At 39.0% G+C, this 14,873-nt stretch overlaps 1 protein-coding gene across 6 annotated transcripts in view; it reads right to left on the bottom strand.

Annotated features, from left to right (window-relative positions):
* Window positions 1-14,873, bottom strand: part of LOC123519880 — a 111,390-nt gene that overhangs the window by 77,698 nt on the left and 18,819 nt on the right. For 5 of the 6 annotated variants that reach the window (XM_045281511.1, XM_045281506.1, XM_045281509.1 and 2 more), the window contains exon 2: window positions 9,050-9,170. The exons of the other annotated variant lie outside the window; for it this stretch is intronic. The gene's annotated coding sequence lies outside the window, so the exon portion shown is untranslated. The remainder of the gene's footprint in view (window positions 1-9,049; window positions 9,171-14,873) is intronic. 6 annotated transcript variants of the gene reach the window in all.

The raw sequence follows: 14,873 nt of genomic DNA on the forward strand, positions 1-14,873 counted from the left end.
GTCGAAAAATGTAAGGAGCAACCAAAATTGTTCTATAGATTCATAAATGGAAAAATTAGGCAAAAAGAAACAATAGAAAGGTTAAAAGGAGAGAACGGGATGGTGGAAGACCCAAAAGTATGGCAGAACTATTAAATAAAAATTCCAGGAGGTCTTTACTAAAGAATCCAAATTTGAGAGGCCACAGGGTAATAGAGAGACAATCTATATGAAAGAGATTAAAGTAACCAAGCTTGAAATGAAAGAGTTAATGAAGGAACTGGATGAAGAGAAGGCAATGGGACCGGATGAAGTCTCAGGCAGAATACTGAAAGAATGTAGGGAAGAACTAGCAAGTCCTATATACAACATCATAAAATGCTCAATAGAAAATGGAATAGTGCCAGTAGAATGGAAAAGAGCTGAGGTGGTTACCATATATAAGAGCGGAAGGAAAGAAGAACCTTTAAATTACAGACCGGTATCACTAACTAGTGTAATATGCAAGATGTGTGAAAGAATAATAAAGAAACAATGGATTGAGTTCCTTGAAGACAACAAATTAATATCAAATAGCCAATTTGGTTTTAGAAAAGGACGGTCTTGTGTAACTAATTTATTGAGTTTCTATTCTAGAATAGTTGATAGAGTACAAGAGAGAGGGATGGGTTGACTGCTTCTATTTGGATTTAAAAAAGGCGTTTGACAAAGTGCCACACGCAAGATTACTGTGGAAGTTAGAGGAGAAGGGTGGCTTAAAAGGAAGCACATTGAGATGGATAGAAAATTATTTGAGGGGGACAGAAATAAGGACGGTAGTTAAAGATATGAAGTCCAAGTGGAGAGCAGTAGAAAGCGGAGTGCCACAGGGGTCAGTATTGGCACCAGTACTTTTCCTCATTTATAGTAACGACATGCCAGAAGGAGTGAACAGCTACATAAATTTGTTTGTGGATGATACGAAACTGTGCAGAGGTATAAAGCAAAAGGAGGATTGTGAAATACTGCAAGAAGACCTAAATAAGATCTGGGAATGGAGTAAGAAATGGGAAATGGAATTCAATGTGAACAAAAGCCATGTCATGGAAATGGGAAAGAGTGAAAGACGACCTGTGGGAATCTATAAGATGGGAGATGGAGTAGAACTGGAGAAAGTCAAAAGGAAAAGGACTTAGGAGTGACGATGGAAGAAAACAATCAACCAGTAAGCCATATTGATAGAATTTTAGAGAAACATATAATTTGCTAAGGAATATTGGAGTAGCATTTCACTACATGGACAAAGAAATGATGAAGAAATTGATAAATACTATAATAAGACCCAGATTGGAATATGCAGGAGTAGTGTGGACCCATCATAAAAGAAACACATAAGAAAATTGGAGAGCTACAAAAATGGCTACAAGAATGGTCCCAGAACTTGAAGGATGACATATGAGGAGAGACTAAAGGCTATGGATCTACCAACCTTGGAACAAAGAAGGAGAGAGGAGACCTGATACAAGTCTATAAATTGATCAACGGAATGGACCAAGTGGATAATGAGAAACTGAACCTGAGAGAAGAATATGACACCCGAAGCACAAGATCGCATAGTAAAAAGCTGAGAAAGGGAAGATGTCTGAGAGATATAAAAAAATATAGTTTCCCGCAGAGATGTATTGAGACGTGGAACAGTTTAGATGAAGAAGTAGTGTCTGCAACGAGTGTGCACACTTTTAAAGTAAGATTGGATAAGTGTAAATATGGAGACGGGGCCACACAAGCATAAAGCCCAGGCCCTGTAAAACTACAACTAGGTAAATACAACTAGGTAAATACACACACACACACACACACACACATGTATTCCAACATAAATGGAGTGATATCGGGGATTTTAGAACTCAATGATTACTTGAGGGACAAGAACCCAGATATTGTGGGTCTTACTGAAACAAAACTGAGAGAGGGAGAAGACCTGATGATGGTTGGAGAAGGGAAATATAATGTTTGGGAGGAGGAGTGATGTTGCTGGTTAAAAAAGATATAAAGGTGGATCAAGTGAAAGAAGGTATGGGAAAGGCAGAAGTGCTAAAGATCAGAGCAGAAACTAATGAAGGAAAAAAGAGGCACTACATAGTGGTGTACGTACCACCTAAGACAAATGCATGGTCAGTACAGGAATATGAAGAAATGATAAGTGATACAGGAACATGTCTGGAAGAAATGTTGGGTGGCTGTGAACGAACTATAATGATGGGAGATTTTAATTGTAAAGAGGTGTGTTGGGAGGACTGGTCAATGGAAGGATCAGAGACAACATGGGAAATACACTATTGACACTGGCAATGGAAAATGTGTTAACTCAGTGGGTCAAAGAAGATACTAGGTTTGGAGGAGAGGGAGCATCGTCAAGACTGGACTTGGTCTTTAGTACAGAGCCAATGGTCATTGAGGAGATGAGGGTGGAGTGCCCTTTAGCAAAGAGTGATCATGCAGTTTTGGAGTTCAAGGTGATAGACGAAGAGAAATCTAGAAGAAATGAAGAATATAAAGTGGGAAGATGGAATTATGCCAAGACAGATTTTGGAAACCTAAAGAAATTCTTTCAAGAGACAAATTGGATGAAATTCAAGAGTGCTAAGGAGCAAATGAAAAGTGGAAGGAATTTATAAAATATACAAAGAAGGTGAGAAAAATTTGTACCAATAAGACAACATAGAGAAGTTGGAAAGCAGGACTGGTTTAACGATAGATGTGAAAAGGCTAGAACAAGAAAAGAGGATGCATGGAAGAGGTGGAGAAGGAAAAGACGGATTAAGCAGTGGGAAAGTTACAAAAGAGCAAGAAATGAATATGTGTTGATTAGAAGAGAAGAAAGAAAGAAACAAGAAAAGGATATAATTGATAAATGTAAAGACCAACCAAGGCTTTTTACAGACATGTGAACAACAACATCAAAAATAGAGAAAGTATTGAAAGTTTAGAAGTAAATGGAGTATGCAGTGAAGATCCCAGGAAATGGCAGAGGCTATGAATGGATGCTTTCGGAAGGTATTCACAAAGGAGACTGCTTTTGACAAACCACTGGTAATGGAACAGAAAGGGATTATGAAGGAGTTTCAAGTAACTGTGGAGGAGATCAAGAACATGATGGGGAGTTTAGAAGTGAGAAAAGCTGTGGGACCTGATGGGGTATCAGGATGGATTTTAAGAGAATGCAGGAGCAACTGGCAGAAAAAGTTTGTGAAGTAATTGATGCCTCATTAAGGGAAGGTGTAGTGCCCCAAGACTGGAAAAGAGCTAACATTGTCCCAATCTATAAATCAGGTAACAAGAGAGACCCATTGAACTATAGACCAGTGTCACTTACAAGTGTGGTAGCTAAGATGTGTGAGAGGGTGGTGAAGAATAGATGGACAGACTTCTTGGAGAAAATGACATACTTTGTGAGTGTCAATTTGGTTTTAGAAAAGGGCGTTCATGCACGACAAACCTGATATGTTACTATTCGAGGGTGATAGATGTAATACAGGAAAGAGATGGTTGGGCTGATGGAATATATCTGGATTTAAAAAAGGCCTTTGATAAGGTACCACACCAGAGACTGATCTGGAAACTTGAAATGGTAGGAGGAGTGCATGGCAGTTTACTAAAATGGATGGAAGACTTTTGGTAGGAAGAGAAATGAGAACAATAATTAAGGACAGACCATCAGAATGGGGCTTGGTGGAGAGTGGAGTTCCACAGGGATCAGTGTTGGCACCAGTAATGTTCGCAGTCTACATAAATGACATGGTGGATGGGGTGTCCAGTTATGTGAGCCTATTTGCAGACGATGCAAAATTGTTAAGAAAAGTGAGATGTGACAAAGATTGCGAACTACTCCAGGAAGACTTGGACAGAATATGGAAATGGAGCTGTACATGGCAAATGGAGTTCAACACGACAAAATGCAAGAAAATAGAGTTTGGCAAGAGTGAAAGAAGAATCAGGAGTATGTACAAGATAGGAAATGAAGACATAAAACCAGTCATGAAGAAAAAGACCTTGGGGTGACAATTACCAATGACCTATCGCCAGAGAGACATATAAACAAAATAATTGGAGAAGTATTGAACTTATTGAGGAACATAAGAGTGGCGTTCGTATATTTAGATGAAGAAATGATGAAGAAAATAATTACTGCAATGATAAGACCGAGGCTTGAATATGCAACAATACAGTGGGCTCCGAACTTAAAGAAACACATAAGGAAACTAGAGAAAGTACAGAGGGCTGCAACAAAAATGGTGCCTGACTTAAGAGATTTGACTTATGAAGACAGACTGAAAAGAATGCAACTTCCGACCCTGGAAAACAGAAGAGAAAGGGAGACCTGATAGCAATATACAGAGTGATGATTGGCATGGAAAAATGGATAGGGAAGATCTGTGTATGTGGAATGAAAGAATGTCGAGAGGGCATGGGAAAAAACTAAAATGGCCACTTATAGGAGAGATGTGAAAAATATAGCTTCCCTCATAGAAGGGTGGAAGCATGGAATAGTTTAGACGTGGAAGTGGTCAACGCAAGGAATATTCATGATTTTAAGAAAAGCTGGACATTAATAGATATGGAGACGGGACAACACGAGCATAGCTCTTTTCCCGTATGTTACAATTAGGTAAATACAATTAGGTAAATACACACACACACACACACACACACACACATGGTATGCACAGAAGACGCGGTCGCTGAGCTGGGAAATCATCTTTACTACTACTGTTGCCGTTGCCTAAGAGTAACTAAGGTGGGTAAGGAGCATGTAATGTTTGTCCCGTCTCCATATGTTAACTGTTGAGAAGCAATAATGTCCAGGAAGGTGAATTTTAACTGTAACCTGCGTGGGAACCATCAGCTGGGAGTATTTACATCTGCGCAACATGGCGGCCGAATTCGAAGAGAAATTAGACTTCACAGGCTTCAAGGTACAATGGAAAAGAGCGTATATGTCAGGAAAATTCTGGAATTAGAAGGAAAAATTGAAAAACTATTTGAAAAGTATGGCGAACTGGAAAAGAGTCATAACAATGTGCTGAAAGAGTGCGCTGAAATGAAGAGAAAAATGCAGTACTGAAAGAGGAAGTTAAGTTAATTAAAGTGAATTGCGACAAATGTGGAGAATCTTTAGGAAAAGTGATGGAGAAGCAGGCTGAATGGAAAAAAAGTCAGGAAGTGGAAAGAAAGGAGGTAAATTACAAAGTTGCAAGTCTGGAAAAGGAAATCAAAGAGTCTGGGGAAAACTTTGGGCCTTGCTGAAATTATAGATCAACAGATCATAGAAGAGAAGATTGCTGAGAAAGTTGTGAAGGTTATTAAGTCAAATGAGACATTGGTGAGGGAAACTGTAGACAAAAAGAGATGTGTGGTGATATTTGGTGTGGAGGAGGATAAGACACCGAGTAAAATGGAGAGAGAAAAACATAAAAAAGGTGATAAATAATATCATTAATGTGGTGCAGGAGGAGGGAAAAGACCTAGTACAAGAAATAGAGGACTTCCATAGAATTGGAAAGTTCACAGGAGAAGGTATGAGGCCAATAAGAATCAAACTTAAGTCACAAAAGGATGTAGATGAATTGGTGGAGAAGTCATGGAGGTTAGCCCAGCAGGAAACAACAAGGAAGATTTGGTTGAGAAGAGATCTCGGTGAAAAGGAAAGAGAAATGTTAAATGAGTTGAGAAAGGAGGCTTTGAAAAAAATGAAGAGAGGACAGAAGAGGAGAAGAAAGAGTTTTTCTGGAGAATCTTGGATATGAGACTGAGGAAGTGGTTCATAACCCAGAAAAGTACAGTAAGAAAGGACTAAAGAAACTTACGATGAGCGGAATGTAATGTATTCCAACATAAATGGAGTGATATCGGGATTTTAGAACTCAACGATTACTTGAGGACAAGAACCCAGATATTGTGGGTCTTACTGAAACAAAACTGAGAGAGGAGAAGACCTGATGATGGTTGGAGAAGGAAATATAATGTTTGGAAAAGAAATAGAGTAGGTAAGATGGGAGGAGGAGTGATGTTGCTGGTTAAAAAGATATAAAGGTGGATCAAGTGAAAGAAGGTATGGGAAAGGCAGAAGTGCTAAAGATCAGAGCAGAAACTAATGAAGGAAAAAGAGGCACTACATAGTGGTGTACGTACCACCTAAGACAAATGCATGGTCAGTACAGGAATATGAAGAAATGATAAGAGATACAGGAACATGTCTGGAAGAAATGTTGGGTGGCTGTGAACGAACTATAATGATGGGAGATTTTAATTGTAAAGAGGTGTGTTGGGAGGACTGGTCAATGGAAGGATCAGAGACAACATGGGGAAATACACTATTGACACTGGCAATGGAAAATGTGTTAACTCAGTGGGTCAAAGAAGATACTAGGTTTGGAGGAGAGGAGCATCGTCAAGACTGGACTTGGTCTTTAGTACAGAGCCAATGGTCATTGAGGAGATGAGGGTGGAGTGCCCTTTAGCAAAGAGTGATCATGCAGTTTTGGAGTTCAAGGTGATAGATGAAGAGAAATCTAGAAGAAATGAAGAATATAAAGTGGGAAGATGGAATTATGCCAAGACAGATTTTGGAAACCTAAAGAAATTCTTTCAAGAGACAAATTGGATGAAATTCAAGAGTGCTAAGGAGCAAATGAAAAGTGGAAGGAATTTATAAAAATATACAAAGAAGGTGAGAAAAATTTGTACCAATAAGACAACATAGAGAAGTTGGAAAGCAGGACTGGTTTAACGATAGATGTGAAAAGGCTAGAACAAGAAAAGAGGATGCATGGAAGAGGTGGAGAAGGAAAAGACGGATTAAGCAGTGGGAAAGTTACAAAAGAGCAAGAAATGAATATGTGTTGATTAGAAGAGAAGAAAGAAAGAAACAAGAAAAGGATATAATTGATAAATGTAAAGACCAACCAAGGCTTTTTACAGACATGTGAACAACAACATCAAAAATAGAGAAAGTATTGAAAGTTTAGAAGTAAATGGAGTATGCAGTGAGGATCCCAGGAAATGGCAGAGGCTATGAATGGATGCTTTCGGAAGGTATTCACAAAGGAGACTGCTTTTGACAAACCACTGGTAATGGAACAGAAAGGGATTATGAAGGAGTTTCAAGTAACTGTGGAGGAGATCAAGAATATGATGGGGAGTTTAGAAGTGAGAAAAGCTGTGGGACCTGATGGGGTATCAGGATGGATTTTAAGAGAATGCAGGGAGCAACTGGCAGAAAAAGTTTGTGAAGTAATTGATGCCTCATTAAGGGAAGGTGTAGTGCCCCAAGACTGGAAAAGAGCTAACATTGTCCCAATTTATAAATCAGGTAACAAGAGAGACCCATTGAACTATAGACCAGTGTCACTTACAAGTGTGGTAGCTAAGATGTGTGAGAGGGTGGTGAAGAATAGATGGACAGACTTCTTGGAGAAAAATGACATACTTTGTGAGTGTCAATTTGGTTTTAGAAAAGGGCGTTCATGCACGACAAACCTGATATGTTACTATTCGAGGGTGATAGATGTAATACAGGAAAGAGATGGTTGGGCTGATGGAATATATCTGGATTTAAAAAAGGCCTTTGATAAGGTACCACACCGGAGACTGATCTGGAAACTTGAAATGGTAGGAGTGCATGGCAGTTTACTAAAATGGATGGAAGACTTTTTGGTAGGAAGAGAAATGAGAACAATAATTAAGGACAGACCATCAGAATGGGGCTTGGTGGAGAGTGGAGTTCCACAGGGATCAGTGTTGGCACCAGTAATGTTTGCGGTCTACATAAATGACATGGTGGATGGGGTGTCCAGTTATGTGAGCCTATTTGCAGACGATGCAAAATTGTTAAGAAAAGTGAGATGTGACAAAGATTGCGAACTACTCCAGGAAGACTTGGACAGAATATGGAAATGGAGCTGTACATGGCAAATGGAGTTCAACACGACAAAATGCAAGAAATTAGAGTTTGGCAAGAGTGAAAGAAGAATCAGGAGTATGTACAAGATAGGAAATGAAGACATAAAACCAGTCATGAAGAAAAAGACCTTGGGGTGACAATTACCAATGACCTATCGCCAGAGAGACATATAAACAAAATAATTGGAGAAGTATTGAACTTATTGAGGAACATAAGAGTGGCGTTCGTATATTTAGATGAAGAAATGATGAAGAAAATAATTACTGCAATGATAAGACCAAGGCTTGAATATGCAACAATACAGTGGGCTCGAACTTAAAGAAACACATAAGGAAACTAGAGAAAGTACAGAGGGCTGCAACAAAATGGTGCCTGACTTAAGAGATTTGACTTATGAAGACAGACTGAACAGAATGCAACTTCCGACCCTGGAAAACAGAAGAGAAAGGGGAGACCTGATAGCAATATACAGAGTGATGATTGGCATGGAAAAAATGGATAGGGAAGATCTGTGTATGTGGAATGAAAGAGTGTCGAGAGGGTATGGGAAAAAACTAAAAAAGGCCACTTATAGGAGAGATGTGAAAAAATATAGCTTCCCTCATAGAAGGGTGGAAGCATGGAATAGTTTAGACGTGGAAGTGGTCAACGCAAGGAATATTCATGATTTTAAGAAAAAGCTGGACATTAGTAGATATGGAGACGGGACAGTACGAGCATAGCTCCTTTCCCGTATGTTACAATTAGGTAAATACAATTAGGTAAATACACACACACACACACTACACCGCGTAGTGTAGTGGTTAGCACGCTCGACTCACAATCGAGAGGGTCCAGGTTCAAGTCCCGGAAAGTGGTGAGGCAAATGGGCAAGCCTCTTAATGTGTAGCCCCTGTTCACGTAGCAGTAAATAGGTACGGGATGTAACTCAAGGGTTGTGGCCTCGCTTTCCCGGTGTGTGGAGTGTGTGTTGTGGTCTCAGTCCTACCCGAAGATCGGTCTATGAGCTCTGAGCTCGCTCCATAATGGGGAAGACTGGCTGGGTGACCAGTAGACGACTGTGGTGAATTACACACACACACAGGTAAAAGCAAGTACATATGTAAACTTGAAAGAAAAGTGACTCACATACGACAGAGAGCAACGCCCAACACAGTGGTGCTACTGTTCCTCTTGCCATCCTGTAGGGCCACACTTTGGACCTATTAGATACAAGTGTGTCGCCAACTCCAAAGGATGAAGCAAGCACCTGAAAGAACAATTTGAAATATTAGCATAATGAAGCCAACACGAGGAAATCATCACCAAATGGTATGGTCAATGTTATACTAATTTTGTACGTGGTTCCTTGTATGTGGGTTCCAATTTAATTACTGTATTCAATAGCATGTAAGATGGATGGAGTTATAATAAGACACACCTCAGTTTGAGCAGGCATTGGAGAGAGAGAGAGAGAGAGAGAGAGAGAGAGAGAGAGAGAGAGAGAGAGAGAGAGAGAGAGAGAGAGAGAGAGAGGGGTAAATAAGTGGGTTTCAGTTCTGAAAATAAAGCAAAGGGTTACCTCTGGCATTTTGTAGCCATCTATTATGTATTCGGATTCTTATTAGATCCTAATATTTTACATTTAAAGGTCGTCCACATGATCAAGCATAAATTGTCATGTACTGCTCACAATCAGGCTTAAGTCCACGGACACAAAAGTAGTGCTGATCAGTGACAATAAGGTGTCAATCTGGCCGCTGTCAAGCCTAGACAAAAATCAGAGGTAGTGAACATTTAGGCGCAGACAATGTCTAATGATTTCACACAGTTACTAAAACCAGCACACTTTGTTCGTATTATGGCAGCCACAAGTGGTAAACCAGTCAATGAACAAACTTCTCGCTTGTGCTTGTGCGTGTGTGTGTATATATCTAGTTGTACTGTACAGGGTTCGAGCGGGGTTCATAGTGTCCTGTCTCCACATTTATCTAGTGTTTCTTTAAAGTTATGCACACTATGTGCTGTGACAATTCTATTATACAATTTTTTCTACCGTTCTGTGTGGAAAACTGTATTTTTCAAAATCCTTCACACACTGCCTCATCTTGATCTTCTTTTCATGTCCTCTTGTCCTTCCATCTTCTTCCGTCAACAGCACTAGATCTTCTATGTCTATCTTTTCAATATCATTAACTATCTTATACATACATTGTTATTAAGTCCTCGCATTCTCTTCTATCTTGTAAGGTTGGCAGTCCCATTTCCTTCAATTGTTCTTCATATGTGAGGTCCTTTGATTCCGGCACCATCTTTGTAGCAATCTTCAGTATCCTTTCCAGTTTTCTTATATCCTTTTTAAAGATTGTACACCATACCACTGCTGCATATTCCAGCCCTGGGCATACCATGCTTGTGATAATTTTTTTCATCATATCTTTCTCCATGTATTGAAATGCCACTCTTATATTAGTCAACATTTTATAAGATAGTCCAAATATCTTGCTTATGTGTTTGTCAGGGCTCAGATTTTCTTGTATGATCACTCCAAGATCTTTTTCCTCTTTAGTCTTTATTATTTGTTTTTCTCCCATCAAATAGTTTCATACTGCAATGGTCTTCTCTTACTCTTTCCTAGCTCAATTATGTGGCATTTCTTGGCATTAAACTCCAATTTCCGTTTCTTGCTCCATTCATTGATCTTGTTTAAATCTTCCTGTAACAGCAGACAGTCCTCTCTGGTTTTGATAACTCTAAGCAACTTTGCATCATCAGCGTATAAATTTATATAACTGTTTATCCCAATGTGAATGTCGTTTATATAAACTTGAAACATAATGGGGGCTAACACTGACCCTTGTGGCACTCCGTTAGTTACTTTGCCCCAAGATGAGTATGTATCTCTGATCACAGCTCTCATTTCCCTATCCTTCAAATAATCTCTTGTCCATTCGAGCAAGGTTCCACGCAGTCCTCCTATGTTCTCTAGTTTCCAAAGAAGTCTTTGGTGAGGGACTTTATCAAAAGCTTTTTTAATATCCAGGTATACTGTGTCTACCCATCCATCTCTGTTTTCAAGTTCTGCAATAACTCTCGAGTAGAAGCGTAATAAGTTTGATACACATGACCGCCCTGTCCTGAACCCAAATTGTCTATTCAATATGACTTGCTCCTCTTCTAGAAACTTCACCCATTTCTTTTTTATAGTTATTTCACATAACTTCCCTACAACACTTGTAAGTGACACTGGTCTGTAGTTTAGTGGTTCAGTTGCCTCCTTTAAATATCAGTATTACGTTGGCTCTCTTCCACTCTAGTGGAACCTTCCCTTTTTTATTGAACTTTTAATTATTTCCCAAATTGGATCCAGTAATTACTCTCTACATTCTTTTAACACCCAGCCAGATACACCATCTGGCTCCATTGCTTTTCTGACTTCCAACTTATCCAGTAATCTTCCAATATCCTCTTTGTGGAATACAATCTCCGGTAATTCATGGCAATCCAATGTCCTATTAGGTTCTGTGAAATCATCTTCTGCAGTGAATACCGTTTCAAAGCTCTCATTCATTATTTCACACATTTCCTTTTCTGTTTAGTATGTCATCCCTTCTTTGATTATTTTTTCAATTGTTTCCTTATTCTTTGTTTTGTCGTTTATAAATTTGTAGAAAAGTTTGGGTTCATCTTTGTTTTTATCCACTACATCTTTCTCAAAATTTCTTTCTACCTCTCTCCTTACTCTAATATATTCATTTCTAGCATCTTTGTACTGCCGTCTGTTATAGTCATTTCCTTACTTTAAGAGTTTCTTCCACACTTTATCTTTTGCCTATTTTGTTTGTATGCATCTGGCATTGTACCAAGCATGTATTTTTTTTTTCTGAACTGTAAGAATATATCATATTTCTCTTGTATAGTCTTTCTGCACATAATATTATTCCACTCAATATCAGCAAAATAAATCCTTAATTTTTCAAAACTCTCTTTTGCATAATCTAATCTCTCTCCTTTATAATCCTCTCTGTAACTTATCTCATCTTCCTCCTGCATTTGCATCTTTAACATCACATGATCACTTTTCCCCATTGGACTAAGGTATTGTATGAAAGGGAGCTCTGGTTTCTTTGTGAAAACTAGGTCAAGCAATGATGGTTCTCCTTCTTTCCCTCATTTGTACCTTGTTCACTCCTCCACCCACTGATCCAATGTATTAACCATAGTCAACTGTAACACTTTCGCTTCACTGCCCAGCATTATCCATTACTTCCATCTCCAGTTAATATTTTACAGTTAAAGTCTCCAACTAAGAGAATTCTTCTATATATTTTTATTATGTTATCTAGGCACTTTATCACCTCTTTTTACATATCTTCATGTTCTTCTGATCCCTATGTATTAGTCTTTGGTGGAACATAAATAACTATAATGTTTCTTTTCTTCAAATCTTCCGTTCTGATTGTTACTCCCATTACTTCCCCTTTGTCTTCACCATATTGCACATCTTCCACACATATATTATCACGAACCATTATTAGCACTCCTCCTCCCCCTTTATCCTTCCTGTTGACATGGATCTCTTTTTTTTCAGTTTTGTTTCAAAGATGCACATTACATCCAGCTTTTCTCTTTCAAATAATCCCGAACTTCCAATATGATTGATAACAACCCATCTATGTTAGTATGTCACTCTTAACATATTGCCTCCTCCACGACCTCCTCTTTTTTCCTTAGGTACCACTTCTTAAGTCTCATATCCAGAGACTAAAGAAGTGGTACCTAAGGAAAAAAAAGGAGGTCGGAGGCAATAAATTAAGAGTGACTTGTACTAACATAGATGGATTGTTATCAAGCATATTGGAAGTTCGTGTGTGTAATTCATCTCGGTCGCCTGCTGGTCACCCAGCCAGTCTTCCCAATTACGAAGTGAGCTCAGAGCTCATAGACCGATCTTCGGGTAGGACTGAGACCACAACACACTCCACACACCGAGAAAGCGAGACCACAACCCCTTGAGTTACATCTCGTACCTATTTACTGCTATGTGAACAAGGGCTACAAATTAAGAGGCTTGCCCATTTGCCTCGCCGCCTCCGGGACTAAACCCGGACCCTCTCGAGTGTGAGTCGAGCATGCTAACCACTACACTAGGCAGTGTGTGTGTGTATTCACCTAGTTGTAATTTTACAGGGCCTGGGTATCATACTCGTGTGGCCCCGTCTCCATATCCACACACATCCAATTTTCCTTTAAAACTATGCACACTCCTTGCTGACACCACCTCCTCACTCAAACCATTCCACACCTCCACACATCTTTGTGGGAAACTATATTTCTTCACATCCTTCAAGCATATTCCCTTGGCTATCTTTTTACTATGCGATCTCGTAGTTTTATTTAAGTTTTCCTCTCTCGACATCATTTGCTCATTATCCATTTCATCCAGTCCGTTCAACAGTTTATAAACCTGTATTAAATCTCCTCTTTCTCTTCTTTGTTCCAAGGTAAGCAAATTCATTTCTTTTAATCTCTCCTCATAAGTCATTTCTGCCAATTCCAGAACCATTTTTGTTGCCATTCTCTGCAATCTCTCCAACTTCCTTATATGCTTCTTTTTATAAGGGGACCAAACCACTCCAGCATATTCCAATCTTGGTCTAATTATCGTACTAATTAATTTCTTCATCATATCTTTATCCATATAATGGAAGGCTAATCCAATATTTTTTATCAAATTATACGTTTCTCCAAACATCTTATCAATATAAGCCTCAAACTGCCCATGGTCTTGTATCATCACTCCCAAATCCTTTTCCTTTTCCACCTTTTTCAACACTACTTCTTCACCCATCTTATATGACCCTCTTGGCCGTCTTCCACTCTTCCCCATCTCCATCACATGACTTTTGCTCAGATTAAATTACCATTTGCCACCTCTTGCTCCACTCCCAAATCTTATCCAGATCTGCCTGTAAAATTTCACAATCTTCTTCACTCTTCACACACCTACACAACTTCGCATCATCCGCAAACAAATTAATATAACTGTTTACTCCCTCTGGCATGTCATTAATATATAAAAGGAAAAGTATTGGTGCCAGCACTGAGCCTTGTGGGACTCTACTCTCCACCACCAACCAGTCCGACTCTGCATCCCTTATTACCGTTCTCATCTCCCTCCATCTCAAGTAGTTTTCCATCCACTTTAACACTTTTCCTTTCAGTCCTCCATTAATCTCTAATTTCCATAGCAGTCTCATGTGAGGTACCTTGTCAAAAGCTTTCTTTAAATCCAAATATACACAGTCCATCCATCCCTCTCTCTCTTGTATTTTGTCAACCACTCTTGAATAAGAGCTCAGTAGATTTGTTACACATGACCTCCCTTTCCTAAAGCCAAATTGATGATCCGATAATAACTTATGATCCTCCAGGAACCGTAGCCAATATTTTTTTATCACCCTCTCACAAATCTTACCGACCACACTTGTTAGAGACACAGTTCTATAGTTAGGAGGCTCTTCCTTACTGCCTCCCTTATAAATGGGCACCACTTCAGCTCTTTTCCACTCTACTGGTACTTCCCCTGTTTCTAATGAACACCTTATAATATCATACAATGGATCAATCAATTCTTCTCTACAATCCTTCAGTAATTTTCCTGAAACTTCATCTGGTCCCATCGCTTTATCATCTTTAAGTTCCTCCAACATTTTATATAACTCATTTTTAGGTATCTTAATGTCATCCATGTGCACATTTCTTCGTACATTCTGAGGCTTTACAAACATTGTTTCTTTAGTAAATACTTGAAGAAACCTATTATTTAGCAATTCCGCTATATTCTTAGGGTCATCTACTATCCCTTGCTCTCCTTTTAATCTTTCAATGGACTCCCTCTTTTTAAGTTTACCATTTATGAACCTGTAAAACAATTTTGGATGTTCCTTACTCTTGTCTACAATATCTTTTT

The sequence above is a fragment of the Portunus trituberculatus genome, chromosome 46 (assembly GCF_017591435.1).
Source record: "Portunus trituberculatus isolate SZX2019 chromosome 46, ASM1759143v1, whole genome shotgun sequence".
In the NCBI taxonomy this organism is placed as follows: Eukaryota; Metazoa; Arthropoda; class Malacostraca; order Decapoda; family Portunidae; genus Portunus; species Portunus trituberculatus.